Raw genomic sequence first — 14,474 nt, forward strand, 5'->3', positions numbered from 1 at the left:
ACTGAATCCCTATGTAACTGCAAGGCTCAGAAGAGCCCACACACTCTGCTCTTAACCCCAGTGTGCAGAAAGTGTCAAAACATGTTTTTCAGCAGAAATAAACATGTTTCTGCAAGTTTGGTCAACCCCATGTAAGTTATGGGGCAGTAACAGCACTTTTTTCAAAACGTGTTTTTCAGCCCGAAATAAACGCGTTTTTTCAGACAACTGAATCCCTATGTAACTGCAAAGCTCAGAAGAGCACACACACTCAGCTCTTAACCCCAGTGTGCAGAAAATGTAAAAACATGTTTTTCAGCAGAAATAAACATGTTTCTGCAAGTTTGGTCAACCCCATGTAAGTTATGGGGCAGTTACAGTACTCTTTTCAAAACGTGTTTTTCAGCCCGAAATAAACGCGTTTTTTCAGACAACTGAATCCCTATGTAACTGCAAAGCTCAGAAGAGCCCACACACTCAGCTCTTAACCCCAGTGTGCAGAAAGTGTCAAAACATGTTTTTCAGCAGAAATAAACATGTTTCTGCAAGTTTGGTCAACCCCATGTAAGTTATGGGGCAGTTATAGTACACTTTTCAAAACGTGTTTTTCAGCCCGAAATAAACGCGTTTTTTCAGACAACTGAATCCCTATGTAACTGCAAGGCTCAGAAGAGCCCACACACTCTGCTCTTAACCCCAGTGTGCAGAAAGTGTCAAAACATGTTTTTCAGCAGAAATAAACATGTTTCTGCAAGTTTGGTCAACCCCATGTAAGTTATGGGGCAGTAACAGCACTTTTTTCAAAACGTGTTTTTCAGCCCGAAATAAACGCGTTTTTTCAGACAACTGAATCCCTATGTAACTACAAGGCTCAGAAGAGCCCACACACTCTGCTCTTAACCCCAGTGTGCAGAAAGTGTCAAAACGTGTTTTTCAGCAGAAATAAACATGTTTCTGCAAGTTTGGTCAACCCCATGTAAGTTATGGGGCAGTTACAGTACACTTTTCAAAACGTGTTTTTCAGCCCGAAATAAACGCGTTTTTTCAGACAACTGAATCCCTATGTAACTGCAAAGCTCAGAAGAGCCCACACACTCAGCTCTTAACCCCAGTGTGCAGAAAGTGTCAAAACATGTTTTTCAGCAGAAATAAACATGTTTCTGCAAGTTTGGTCAACCCCATGTAAGTTATGGGGCAGTTACAGTACTCTTTTCAAAACGTGTTTTTCAGCCCGAAATAAACGCGTTTTTTCAGACAACTGAATCCCTATGTAACTGCAAGGCTCAGAAGAGCCCACACACTCTGCTCTTAACCCCAGTGTGCAGAAAGTGTCAAAACATGTTTTTCAGCAGAAATAACCATGTTTCTGCAAGTTTGGTCAACCCCATGTAAGTTATGGGGCAGTAACTGCACTTTTTTCAAAACGTGTTTTTCAGCCCGAAATAAACGCGTTTTTTCAGACAACTGAATCCCTATGTAACTGCAAAGCTCAGAAGAGCCCACACACTCAGCTCTAAACCCCAGTGTGCAGAAAGTGTAAAAACATGTTTTTCAGCAGAAATAAACATGTTTCTGCAAGTTTGGTCAACCCAATGTAAGTTATGGGGCAGTTACAGTACACTTTTCAAAACGTGTTTTTCAGCCCGAAATAAACGCGTTTTTTCAGACAACTGAATCCCTATGTAACTACAAGGCTCAGAAGAGCCCACACACTCTGCTCTTAACCCCAGTGTGCAGAAAGTGTCAAAACGTGTTTTTCAGCAGAAATAAACATGTTTCTGCAAGTTTGGTCAACCCCATGTAAGTTATGGGGCAGTTACAGTACACTTTTCAAAACGTGTTTTTCAGCCCGAAATAAACGCGTTTTTTCAGACAACTGAATCCCTATGTAACTGCAAGGCTCAGAAGAGCCCACACACTCTGCTCTTAACCCCAGTGTGCAGAAAGTGTCAAAACATGTTTTTCAGCAGAAATAAACATGTTTCTGCAAGTTTGGTCAACCCCATGTAAGTTATGGGGCAGTAACAGCACTTTTTTCAAAACGTGTTTTTCAGCCCGAAATAAACGCGTTTTTTCAGACAACTGAATCCCTATGTAACTACAAGGCTCAGAAGAGCCCACACACTCTGCTCTTAACCCCAGTGTGCAGAAAGTGTCAAAACGTGTTTTTCAGCAGAAATAAACATGTTTCTGCAAGTTTGGTCAACCCCATGTAAGTTATGGGGCAGTTACAGTACACTTTTCAAAACGTGTTTTTCAGCCCGAAATAAACGCGTTTTTTCAGACAACTGAATCCCTATGTAACTGCAAAGCTCAGAAGAGCCCACACACTCAGCTCTTAACCCCAGTGTGCAGAAAGTGTCAAAACATGTTTTTCAGCAGAAATAAACATGTTTCTGCAAGTTTGGTCAACCCCATGTAAGTTATGGGGCAGTTACAGTACTCTTTTCAAAACGTGTTTTTCAGCCCGAAATAAACGCGTTTTTTCAGACAACTGAATCCCTATGTAACTGCAAGGCTCAGAAGAGCCCACACACTCTGCTCTTAACCCCAGTGTGCAGAAAGTGTCAAAACATGTTTTTCAGCAGAAATAAACATGTTTCTGCAAGTTTGGTCAACCCCATGTAAGTTATGGGGCAGTAAAAGCACTTTTTTCAAAACGTGTTTTTCAGCCCGAAATAAACGCGTTTTTTCAGACAACTGAATCCCTATGTAACTACAAGGCTCAGAAGAGCCCACACACTCTGCTCTTAACCCCAGTGTGCAGAAAGTGTCAAAACGTGTTTTTCAGCAGAAATAAACATGTTTCTGCAAGTTTGGTCAACCCCATGTAAGTTATGGGGCAGTTACAGTACACTTTTCAAAACGTGTTTTTCAGCCCGAAATAAACGCGTTTTTTCAGACAACTGAATCCCTATGTAACTGCAAAGCTCAGAAGAGCCCAGACACTCAGCTCTTAACCCCAGTGTGCAGAAAGTGTCAAAACATGTTTTTCAGCAGAAATAAACATGTTTCTGCAAGTTTGGTCAACCCCATGTAAGTTATGGGGCAGTTATAGTACACTTTTCAAAACGTGTTTTTCAGCCCGAAATGAACGCGTTTTTTCAGACAACTGAATACCTATGTAACTGCAAGGCTCAGAAGAGCCCACACACTCTGCTCTTAACCCCAGTGTGCAGAAAGTGTCAAAACATGTTTTTCAGCAGAAATAAACATGTTTCTGCAAGTTTGGTCAACCCCATGTAAGTTATGGGGCAGTAACAGCACTTTTTTCAAAACGTGTTTTTCAGCCCGAAATAAACGCGTTTTTTCAGACAACTGAATCCCTATGTAACTGCAAAGCTCAGAAGAGCCCACACACTCAGCTCTTAACCCCAGTGTGCAGAAAGTGTAAAAACATGTTTTTCAGCAGAAATAAACATGTTTCTGCAAGTTTGGTCAACCCCATGTAAGTTATGGGGCAGTTACAGTACTCTTTTCAAAACGTGTTTTTCAGCCCGAAATAAACGCGTTTTTTCAGACAACTGAATCCCTATGTAACTGCAAGGCTCAGAAGAGCCCACACACTCTGCTCTTAACCCCAGTGTGCAGAAAGTGTCAAAACATGTTTTTCAGCAGAAATAAACATGTTTCTGCAAGTTTGGTCAACCCCATGTAAGTTATGGGGCAGTAAAAGCACTTTTTTCAAAACGTGTTTTTCAGCCCGAAATAAACGCGTTTTTTCAGACAACTGAATCCCTATGTAACTACAAGGCTCAGAAGAGCCCACACACTCTGATCTTAACCCCAGTGTGCAGAAAGTGTCAAAACGTGTTTTTCAGCAGAAATAAACATGTTTCTGCAAGTTTGGTCAACCCCATGTAAGTTATGGGGCAGTAAAAGCACTTTTTTCAAAACGTGTTTTTCAGCCCGAAATAAACGCGTTTTTTTCAGACAACTGAATCCCTATGTAACTACAAGGCTCAGAAGAGCCCACACACTCTGCTCTTAACCCCAGTGTGCAGAAAGTGTCAAAACGTGTTTTTCAGCAGAAATAAACATGTTTCTGCAAGTTTGGTCAACCCCATGTAAGTTATGGGGCAGTTACAGTACACTTTTCAAAACGTGTTTTTCAGCCCGAAATAAACGCGTTTTTTCAGACAACTGAATCCCTATGTAACTGCAAAGCTCAGAAGAGCCCAGACACTCAGCTCTTAACCCCAGTGTGCAGAAAGTGTCAAAACATGTTTTTCAGCAGAAATAAACATGTTTCTGCAAGTTTGGTCAACCCCATGTAAGTTATGGGGCAGTTATAATACACTTTTCAAAACCTGTTTTTCAGCCCGAAATAAACGCGTTTTTTCAGACAACTGAATCCCTATGTAACTGCAAGGCTCAGAAGAGCCCACACACTCTGCTCTTAACCCCAGTGTGCAGAAAGTGTCAAAACATGTTTTTCAGCAGAAATAAACATGTTTCTGCAAGTTTGGTCAACCCCATGTAAGTTATGGGGCAGTAACAGCACTTTTTTCAAAACGTGTTTTTCAGCCCGAAATAAACGCGATTTCTCAGCCAACTGAATCCCTATGTAACTGCAAAGCTCAGAAGAGCCCACACACTCAGCTCTTAACCCCAGTGTGCAGAAAGTGTAAAAACATGTTTTTCAGCAGAAATAAACATGTTTCTGCAAGTTTGGTCAACCCCATGTAAGTTATGGGGCAGTTACAGTACTCTTTTCAAAACGTGTTTTTCAGCCCGAAATAAACGCGTTTTTTCAGACAACTGAATCCCTATGTAACTGGAAGGCTCAGAAGAGCCCACACACTCTGCTCTTAACCCCAGTGTGCAGAAAGTGTCAAAACATGTTTTTCAGCAGAAATAAACATGTTTCTGCAAGTTTGGTCAACCCCATGTAAGTTATGGGGCAGTAAAAGCACTTTTTTCAAAACGTGTTTTTCAGCCCGAAATAAACGCGTTTTTTCAGACAACTGAATCCCTATGTAACTACAAGGCTCAGAAGAGCCCACACACTCTGCTCTTAACCCCAGTGTGCAGAAAGTGTCAAAACGTGTTTTTCAGCAGAAATAAACATGTTTCTGCAAGTTTGGTCAACCCCATGTAAGTTATGGGGCAGTTACAGTACACTTTTCAAAACGTGTTTTTCAGCCCGAAATAAACGCGTTTTTTCAGACAACTGAATCCCTATGTAACTGCAAAGCTCAGAAGAGCCCAGACACTCAGCTCTTAACCCCAGTGTGCAGAAAGTGTAAAAACATGTTTTTCAGCAGAAATAAACATGTTTCTGCAAGTTTGGTCAACCCCATGTAAGTTATGGGGCAGTTATAGTACACTTTTCAAAACGTGTTTTTCAGCCCGAAATGAACGCGTTTTTTCAGACAACTGAATACCTATGTAACTGCAAGGCTCAGAAGAGCCCACACACTCTGCTCTTAACCCCAGTGTGCAGAAAGTGTCAAAACATGTTTTTCAGCAGAAATAAACATGTTTCTGCAAGTTTGGTCAACCCCATGTAAGTTATGGGGCAGTAAAAGCACTTTTTTCAAAACGTGTTTTTCAGCCCGAAATAAACGCGTTTTTTCAGACAACTGAATCCCTATGTAACTACAAGGCTCAGAAGAGCCCACACACTCTGCTCTTAACCCCAGTGTGCAGAAAGTGTCAAAACGTGTTTTTCAGCAGAAATAAACATGTTTCTGCAAGTTTGGTCAACCCCATGTAAGTTATGGGGCAGTTACAGTACACTTTTCAAAACGTGTTTTTCAGCCCGAAATAAACGCGTTTTTTCAGACAACTGAATCCCTATGTAACTGCAAAGCTCAGAAGAGCCCAGACACTCAGCTCTTAACCCCAGTGTGCAGAAAGTGTCAAAACATGTTTTTCAGCAGAAATAAACATGTTTCTGCAAGTTTGGTCAACCCCATGTAAGTTATGGGGCAGTTATAGTACACTTTTCAAAACGTGTTTTTCAGCCCGAAATGAACGCGTTTTTTCAGACAACTGAATACCTATGTAACTGCAAGGCTCAGAAGAGCCCACACACTCTGCTCTTAACCCCAGTGTGCAGAAAGTGTCAAAACATGTTTTTCAGCAGAAATAAACATGTTTCTGCAAGTTTGGTCAACCCCATGTAAGTTATGGGGCAGTAACAGCACTTTTTTCAAAACGTGTTTTTCAGCCCGAAATAAACGCGTTTTTTCAGACAACTGAATCCCTATGTAACTGCAAAGCTCAGAAGAGCCCACACACTCAGCTCTTAACCCCAGTGTGCAGAAAGTGTAAAAACATGTTTTTCAGCAGAAATAAACATGTTTCTGCAAGTTTGGTCAACCCCATGTAAGTTATGGGGCAGTTACAGTACTCTTTTCAAAACGTGTTTTTCAGCCCGAAATAAACGCGTTTTTTCAGACAACTGAATCCCTATGTAACTGCAAGGCTCAGAAGAGCCCACACACTCTGCTCTTAACCCCAGTGTGCAGAAAGTGTCAAAACATGTTTTTCAGCAGAAATAAACATGTTTCAGCAAGTTTGGTCAACCCCATGTAAGTTATGGGGCAGTAAAAGCACTTTTTTCAAAACGTGTTTTTCAGCCCGAAATAAACGCGTTTTTTCAGACAACTGAATCCCTATGTAACTACAAGGCTCAGAAGAGCCCACACACTCTGATCTTAACCCCAGTGTGCAGAAAGTGTCAAAACGTGTTTTTCAGCAGAAATAAACATGTTTCTGCAAGTTTGGTCAACCCCATGTAAGTTATGGGGCAGTAAAAGCACTTTTTTCAAAACGTGTTTTTCAGCCCGAAATAAACGCGTTTTTTTCAGACAACTGAATCCCTATGTAACTACAAGGCTCAGAAGAGCCCACACACTCTGCTCTTAACCCCAGTGGGCAGAAAGTGTCAAAACGTGTTTTTCAGCAGAAATAAACATGTTTCTGCAAGTTTGGTCAACCCCATGTAAGTTATGGGGCAGTTACAGTACACTTTTCAAAACGTGTTTTTCAGCCCGAAATAAACGCGTTTTTTCAGACAACTGAATCCCTATGTAACTGCAAAGCTCAGAAGAGCCCAGACACTCAGCTCTTAACCCCAGTGTGCAGAAAGTGTCAAAACATGTTTTTCAGCAGAAATAAACATGTTTCTGCAAGTTTGGTCAACCCCATGTAAGTTATGGGGCAGTTATAATACACTTTTCAAAACGTGTTTTTCAGCCCGAAATAAACGCGTTTTTTCAGACAACTGAATCCCTATGTAACTGCAAGGCTCAGAAGAGCCCACACACTCTGCTCTTAACCCCAGTGTGCAGAAAGTGTCAAAACATGTTTTTCAGCAGAAATAAACATGTTTCTGCAAGTTTGGTCAACCCCATGTAAGTTATGGGGCAGTAACAGCACTTTTTTCAAAACGTGTTTTTCAGCCCGAAATAAACGCGATTTCTCAGCCAACTGAATCCCTATGTAACTGCAAAGCTCAGAAGAGCCCACACACTCAGCTCTTAACCCCAGTGTGCAGAAAGTGTAAAAACATGTTTTTCAGCAGAAATAAACATGTTTCTGCAAGTTTGGTCAACCCCATGTAAGTTATGGGGCAGTTACAGTACTCTTTTCAAAACGTGTTTTTCAGCCCGAAATAAACGCGTTTTTTCAGACAACTGAATCCCTATGTAACTGCAAGGCTCAGAAGAGCCCACACACTCTGCTCTTAACCCCAGTGTGCAGAAAGTGTCAAAACATGTTTTTCAGCAGAAATAAACATGTTTCTGCAAGTTTGGTCAACCCCATGTAAGTTATGGGGCAGTAACAGCACTTTTTTCAAAACGTGTTTTTCAGCCCGAAATAAACGCGATTTCTCAGCCAACTGAATCCCTATGTAACTGCAAAGCTCAGAAGAGCCCACACACTCAGCTCTTAACCCCAGTGTGCAGAAAGTGTAAAAACATGTTTTTCAGCAGAAATAAACATGTTTCTGCAAGTTTGGTCAACCCCATGTAAGTTATGGGGCAGTTACAGTACTCTTTTCAAAACGTGTTTTTCAGCCCGAAATAAACGCGTTTTTTCAGACAACTGAATCCCTATGTAACTGGAAGGCTCAGAAGAGCCCACACACTCTGCTCTTAACCCCAGTGTGCAGAAAGTGTCAAAACATGTTTTTCAGCAGAAATAAACATGTTTCTGCAAGTTTGGTCAACCCCATGTAAGTTATGGGGCAGTAAAAGCACTTTTTTCAAAACGTGTTTTTCAGCCCGAAATAAACGCGTTTTTTCAGACAACTGAATCCCTATGTAACTACAAGGCTCAGAAGAGCCCACACACTCTGCTCTTAACCCCAGTGTGCAGAAAGTGTCAAAACGTGTTTTTCAGCAGAAATAAACATGTTTCTGCAAGTTTGGTCAACCCCATGTAAGTTATGGGGCAGTTACAGTACACTTTTCAAAACGTGTTTTTCAGCCCGAAATAAACGCGTTTTTTCAGACAACTGAATCCCTATGTAACTGCAAAGCTCAGAAGAGCCCAGACACTCAGCTCTTAACCCCAGTGTGCAGAAAGTGTAAAAACATGTTTTTCAGCAGAAATAAACATGTTTCTGCAAGTTTGGTCAACCCCATGTAAGTTATGGGGCAGTTATAGTACACTTTTCAAAACGTGTTTTTCAGCCCGAAATGAACGCGTTTTTTCAGACAACTGAATACCTATGTAACTGCAAGGCTCAGAAGAGCCCACACACTCTGCTCTTAACCCCAGTGTGCAGAAAGTGTCAAAACATGTTTTTCAGCAGAAATAAACATGTTTCTGCAAGTTTGGTCAACCCCATGTAAGTTATGGGGCAGTAAAAGCACTTTTTTCAAAACGTGTTTTTCAGCCCGAAATAAACGCGTTTTTTCAGACAACTGAATCCCTATGTAACTACAAGGCTCAGAAGAGCCCACACACTCTGCTCTTAACCCCAGTGTGCAGAAAGTGTCAAAACGTGTTTTTCAGCAGAAATAAACATGTTTCTGCAAGTTTGGTCAACCCCATGTAAGTTATGGGGCAGTTACAGTACACTTTTCAAAACGTGTTTTTCAGCCCGAAATAAACGCGTTTTTTCAGACAACTGAATCCCTATGTAACTGCAAAGCTCAGAAGAGCCCAGACACTCAGCTCTTAACCCCAGTGTGCAGAAAGTGTCAAAACATGTTTTTCAGCAGAAATAAACATGTTTCTGCAAGTTTGGTCAACCCCATGTAAGTTATGGGGCAGTTATAGTACACTTTTCAAAACGTGTTTTTCAGCCCGAAATGAACGCGTTTTTTCAGACAACTGAATACCTATGTAACTGCAAGGCTCAGAAGAGCCCACACACTCTGCTCTTAACCCCAGTGTGCAGAAAGTGTCAAAACATGTTTTTCAGCAGAAATAAACATGTTTCTGCAAGTTTGGTCAACCCCATGTAAGTTATGGGGCAGTAACAGCACTTTTTTCAAAACGTGTTTTTCAGCCCGAAATAAACGCGTTTTTTCAGACAACTGAATCCCTATGTAACTGCAAAGCTCAGAAGAGCCCACACACTCAGCTCTTAACCCCAGTGTGCAGAAAGTGTAAAAACATGTTTTTCAGCAGAAATAAACATGTTTCTGCAAGTTTGGTCAACCCCATGTAAGTTATGGGGCAGTTACAGTACTCTTTTCAAAACGTGTTTTTCAGCCCGAAATAAACGCGTTTTTTCAGACAACTGAATCCCTATGTAACTGCAAGGCTCAGAAGAGCCCACACACTCTGCTCTTAACCCCAGTGTGCAGAAAGTGTCAAAACATGTTTTTCAGCAGAAATAAACATGTTTCAGCAAGTTTGGTCAACCCCATGTAAGTTATGGGGCAGTAAAAGCACTTTTTTCAAAACGTGTTTTTCAGCCCGAAATAAACGCGTTTTTTCAGACAACTGAATCCCTATGTAACTACAAGGCTCAGAAGAGCCCACACACTCTGATCTTAACCCCAGTGTGCAGAAAGTGTCAAAACGTGTTTTTCAGCAGAAATAAACATGTTTCTGCAAGTTTGGTCAACCCCATGTAAGTTATGGGGCAGTAAAAGCACTTTTTTCAAAACGTGTTTTTCAGCCCGAAATAAACGCGTTTTTTTCAGACAACTGAATCCCTATGTAACTACAAGGCTCAGAAGAGCCCACACACTCTGCTCTTAACCCCAGTGTGCAGAAAGTGTCAAAACGTGTTTTTCAGCAGAAATAAACATGTTTCTGCAAGTTTGGTCAACCCCATGTAAGTTATGGGGCAGTTACAGTACACTTTTCAAAACGTGTTTTTCAGCCCGAAATAAACGCGTTTTTTCAGACAACTGAATCCCTATGTAACTGCAAAGCTCAGAAGAGCCCAGACACTCAGCTCTTAACCCCAGTGTGCAGAAAGTGTCAAAACATGTTTTTCAGCAGAAATAAACATGTTTCTGCAAGTTTGGTCAACCCCATGTAAGTTATGGGGCAGTTATAATACACTTTTCAAAACGTGTTTTTCAGCCCGAAATAAACGCGTTTTTTCAGACAACTGAATCCCTATGTAACTGCAAGGCTCAGAAGAGCCCACACACTCTGCTCTTAACCCCAGTGTGCAGAAAGTGTCAAAACATGTTTTTCAGCAGAAATAAACATGTTTCTGCAAGTTTGGTCAACCCCATGTAAGTTATGGGGCAGTAACAGCACTTTTTTCAAAACGTGTTTTTCAGCCCGAAATAAACGCGATTTCTCAGCCAACTGAATCCCTATGTAACTGCAAAGCTCAGAAGAGCCCACACACTCAGCTCTTAACCCCAGTGTGCAGAAAGTGTAAAAACATGTTTTTCAGCAGAAATAAACATGTTTCTGCAAGTTTGGTCAACCCCATGTAAGTTATGGGGCAGTTACAGTACTCTTTTCAAAACGTGTTTTTCAGCCCGAAATAAACGCGTTTTTTCAGACAACTGAATCCCTATGTAACTGCAAGGCTCAGAAGAGCCCACACACTCTGCTCTTAACCCCAGTGTGCAGAAAGTGTCAAAACATGTTTTTCAGCAGAAATAAACATGTTTCTGCAAGTTTGGTCAACCCCATGTAAGTTATGGGGCAGTAAAAGCACTTTTTTCAAAACGTGTTTTTCAGCCCGAAATGAACGCGTTTTTTCAGACAACTGAATCCCTATGTAACTACAAGGCTCAGAAGAGCCCACACACTCTGCTCTTAACCCCAGTGTGCAGAAAGTGTCAAAACGTGTTTTTCAGCAGAAATAAACATGTTTCTGCAAGTTTGGTCAACCCCATGTAAGTTATGGGGCAGTTACAGTACACTTTTCAAAACGTGTTTTTCAGCCCGAAATAAACGCGTTTTTTCAGACAACTGAATCCCTATGTAACTGCAAAGCTCAGAAGAGCCCAGACACTCAGCTCTTAACCCCAGTGTGCAGAAAGTGTCAAAACATGTTTTTCAGCAGAAATAAACATGTTTCTGCAAGTTTGGTCAACCCCATGTAAGTTATGGGGCAGTTATAGTACACTTTTCAAAACGTGTTTTTCAGCCCGAAATGAACGCGTTTTTTCAGACAACTGAATCCCTATGTAACTGCAAGGCTCAGAAGAGCCCACACACTCTGCTCTTAACCCCAGTGTGCAGAAAGTGTCAAAACATGTTTTTCAGCAGAAATAAACATGTTTCTGCAAGTTTGGTCAACCCCATGTAAGTTATGGGGCAGTAACAGCACTTTTTTCAAAACGTGTTTTTCAGCCCGAAATAAACGCGTTTTTTCAGACAACTGAATCCCTATGTAACTGCAAAGCTCAGAAGAGCCCACACACTCAGCTCTTAACCCCAGTGTGCAGAAAGTGTAAAAACATGTTTTTCAGCAGAAATAAACATGTTTCTGCAAGTTTGGTCAACCCCATGTAAGTTATGGGGCAGTTACAGTACTCTTTTCAAAACGTGTTTTTCAGCCCGAAATAAACGCGTTTTTTCAGACAACTGAATCCCTATGTAACTGCAAGGCTCAGAAGAGCCCACACACTCTGCTCTTAACCCCAGTGTGCAGAAAGTGTCAAAACATGTTTTTCAGCAGAAATAAACATGTTTCTGCAAGTTTGGTCAACCCCATGTAAGTTATGGGGCAGTAAAAGCACTTTTTTCAAAACGTGTTTTTCAGCCCGAAATAAACGCGTTTTTTCAGACAACTGAATCCCTATGTAACTACAAGGCTCAGAAGAGCCCACACACTCTGATCTTAACCCCAGTGTGCAGAAAGTGTCAAAACGTGTTTTTCAGCAGAAATAAACATGTTTCTGCAAGTTTGGTCAACCCCATGTAAGTTATGGGGCAGTAAAAGCACTTTTTTCAAAACGTGTTTTTCAGCCCGAAATAAACGCGTTTTTTTCAGACAACTGAATCCCTATGTAACTACAAGGCTCAGAAGAGCCCACACACTCTGCTCTTAACCCCAGTGTGCAGAAAGTGTCAAAACGTGTTTTTCAGCAGAAATAAACATGTTTCTGCAAGTTTGGTCAACCCCATGTAAGTTATGGGGCAGTTACAGTACACTTTTCAAAACGTGTTTTTCAGCCCGAAATAAACGCGTTTTTTCAGACAACTGAATCCCTATGTAACTGCAAAGCTCAGAAGAGCCCACACACTCAGCTCTTAACCCCAGTGTGCAGAAAGTGTAAAAACATGTTTTTCAGCAGAAATAAACATGTTTCTGCAAGTTTGGTCAACCCCATGTAAGTTATGGGGCAGTTACAGTACTCTTTTCAAAACGTGTTTTTCAGCCCGAAATAAACGCGTTTTTTCAGACAACTGAATCCCTATGTAACTGCAAGGCTCAGAAGAGCCCACACACTCTACTCTTAACCCCAGTGTGCAGAAAGTCTCAAAACATGTTTTTCAGCAGAAATAAACATGTTTCTGCAAGTTTGGTCAACCCCATGTAAGTTATGGGGCAGTAAAAGCACTTTTTTCAAAACGTGTTTTTCAGCCCGAAATAAACGCGTTTTTTCAGACAACTGAATCCCTATGTAACTACAAGGCTCAGAAGAGCCCACACACTCTGCTCTTAACCCCAGTGTGCAAAAAGTGTCAAAACGTGTTTTTCAGCAGAAATAAACATGTTTCTGCAAGTTTGGTCAACCCCATGTAAGTTATGGGGCAGTTACAGTACACTTTTCAAAACGTGTTTTTCAGCCCGAAATAAACGCGTTTTTTCAGACAACTGAATCCCTATGTAACTACAAGGCTCAGAAGAGCCCACACACTCTGCTCTTAACCCCAGTGTGCAGAAAGTGTCAAAACGTGTTTTTCAGCAGAAATAAACATGTTTCTGCAAGTTTGGTCAACCCCATGTAAGTTATGGGGCAGTTACAGTACACTTTTCAAAACGTGTTTTTCAGCCCGAAATAAACGCGTTTTTTCAGACAACTGAATCCCTATGTAACTGCAAAGCTCAGAAGAGCCCACACACTCAGCTCTTAACCCCAGTGTGCAGAAAGTGTCAAAACATGTTTTTCAGCAGAAATAAACATGTTTCTGCAAGTTTGGTCAACCCCATGTAAGTTATGGGGCAGTTACAGTACTCTTTTCAAAACGTGTTTTTCAGCCCGAAATAAACGCGTTTTTTCAGACAACTGAATCCCTATGTAACTGCAAGGCTCAGAAGAGCCCACACACTCTGCTCTTAACCCCAGTGTGCAGAAAGTGTCAAAACATGTTTTTCAGCAGAAATAACCATGTTTCTGCAAGTTTGGTCAACCCCATGTAAGTTATGGGGCAGTAACTGCACTTTTTTCAAAACGTGTTTTTCAGCCCGAAATAAACGCGTTTTTTCAGACAACTGAATCCCTATGTAACTGCAAAGCTCAGAAGAGCCCACACACTCAGCTCTAAACCCCAGTGTGCAGAAAGTGTAAAAACATGTTTTTCAGCAGAAATAAACATGTTTCTGCAAGTTTGGTCAACCCAATGTAAGTTATGGGGCAGTTACAGTACACTTTTCAAAACGTGTTTTTCAGCCCGAAATAAACGCGTTTTTTCAGACAACTGAATCCCTATGTAACTACAAGGCTCAGAAGAGCCCACACACTCTGCTCTTAACCCCAGTGTGCAGAAAGTGTCAAAACGTGTTTTTCAGCAGAAATAAACATGTTTCTGCAAGTTTGGTCAACCCCATGTAAGTTATGGGGCAGTTACAGTACACTTTTCAAAACGTGTTTTTCAGCCCGAAATAAACGCGTTTTTTCAGACAACTGAATCCCTATGTAACTGCAAGGCTCAGAAGAGCCCACACACTCTGCTCTTAACCCCAGTGTGCAGAAAGTGTCAAAACATGTTTTTCAGCAGAAATAAACATGCTTCTGCAAGTTTGGTCAACCCCATGTAAGTTATGGGGCAGTAACAGCACTTTTTTCAAAACGTGTTTTTCAGCCCGAAATAAACGCGTTTTTTCAGACAACTGAATCCCTATGTAACTACAAGGCTCAGAAGAGCCCACACACTCTGCT

The sequence above is a fragment of the Lepisosteus platostomus genome, chromosome 17, assembly GCF_059453375.1.
Source record: "Lepisosteus platostomus isolate fLepPlt1 chromosome 17, fLepPlt1.hap1, whole genome shotgun sequence".
NCBI lineage: Eukaryota > Metazoa > Chordata > Actinopteri > Semionotiformes > Lepisosteidae > Lepisosteus > Lepisosteus platostomus.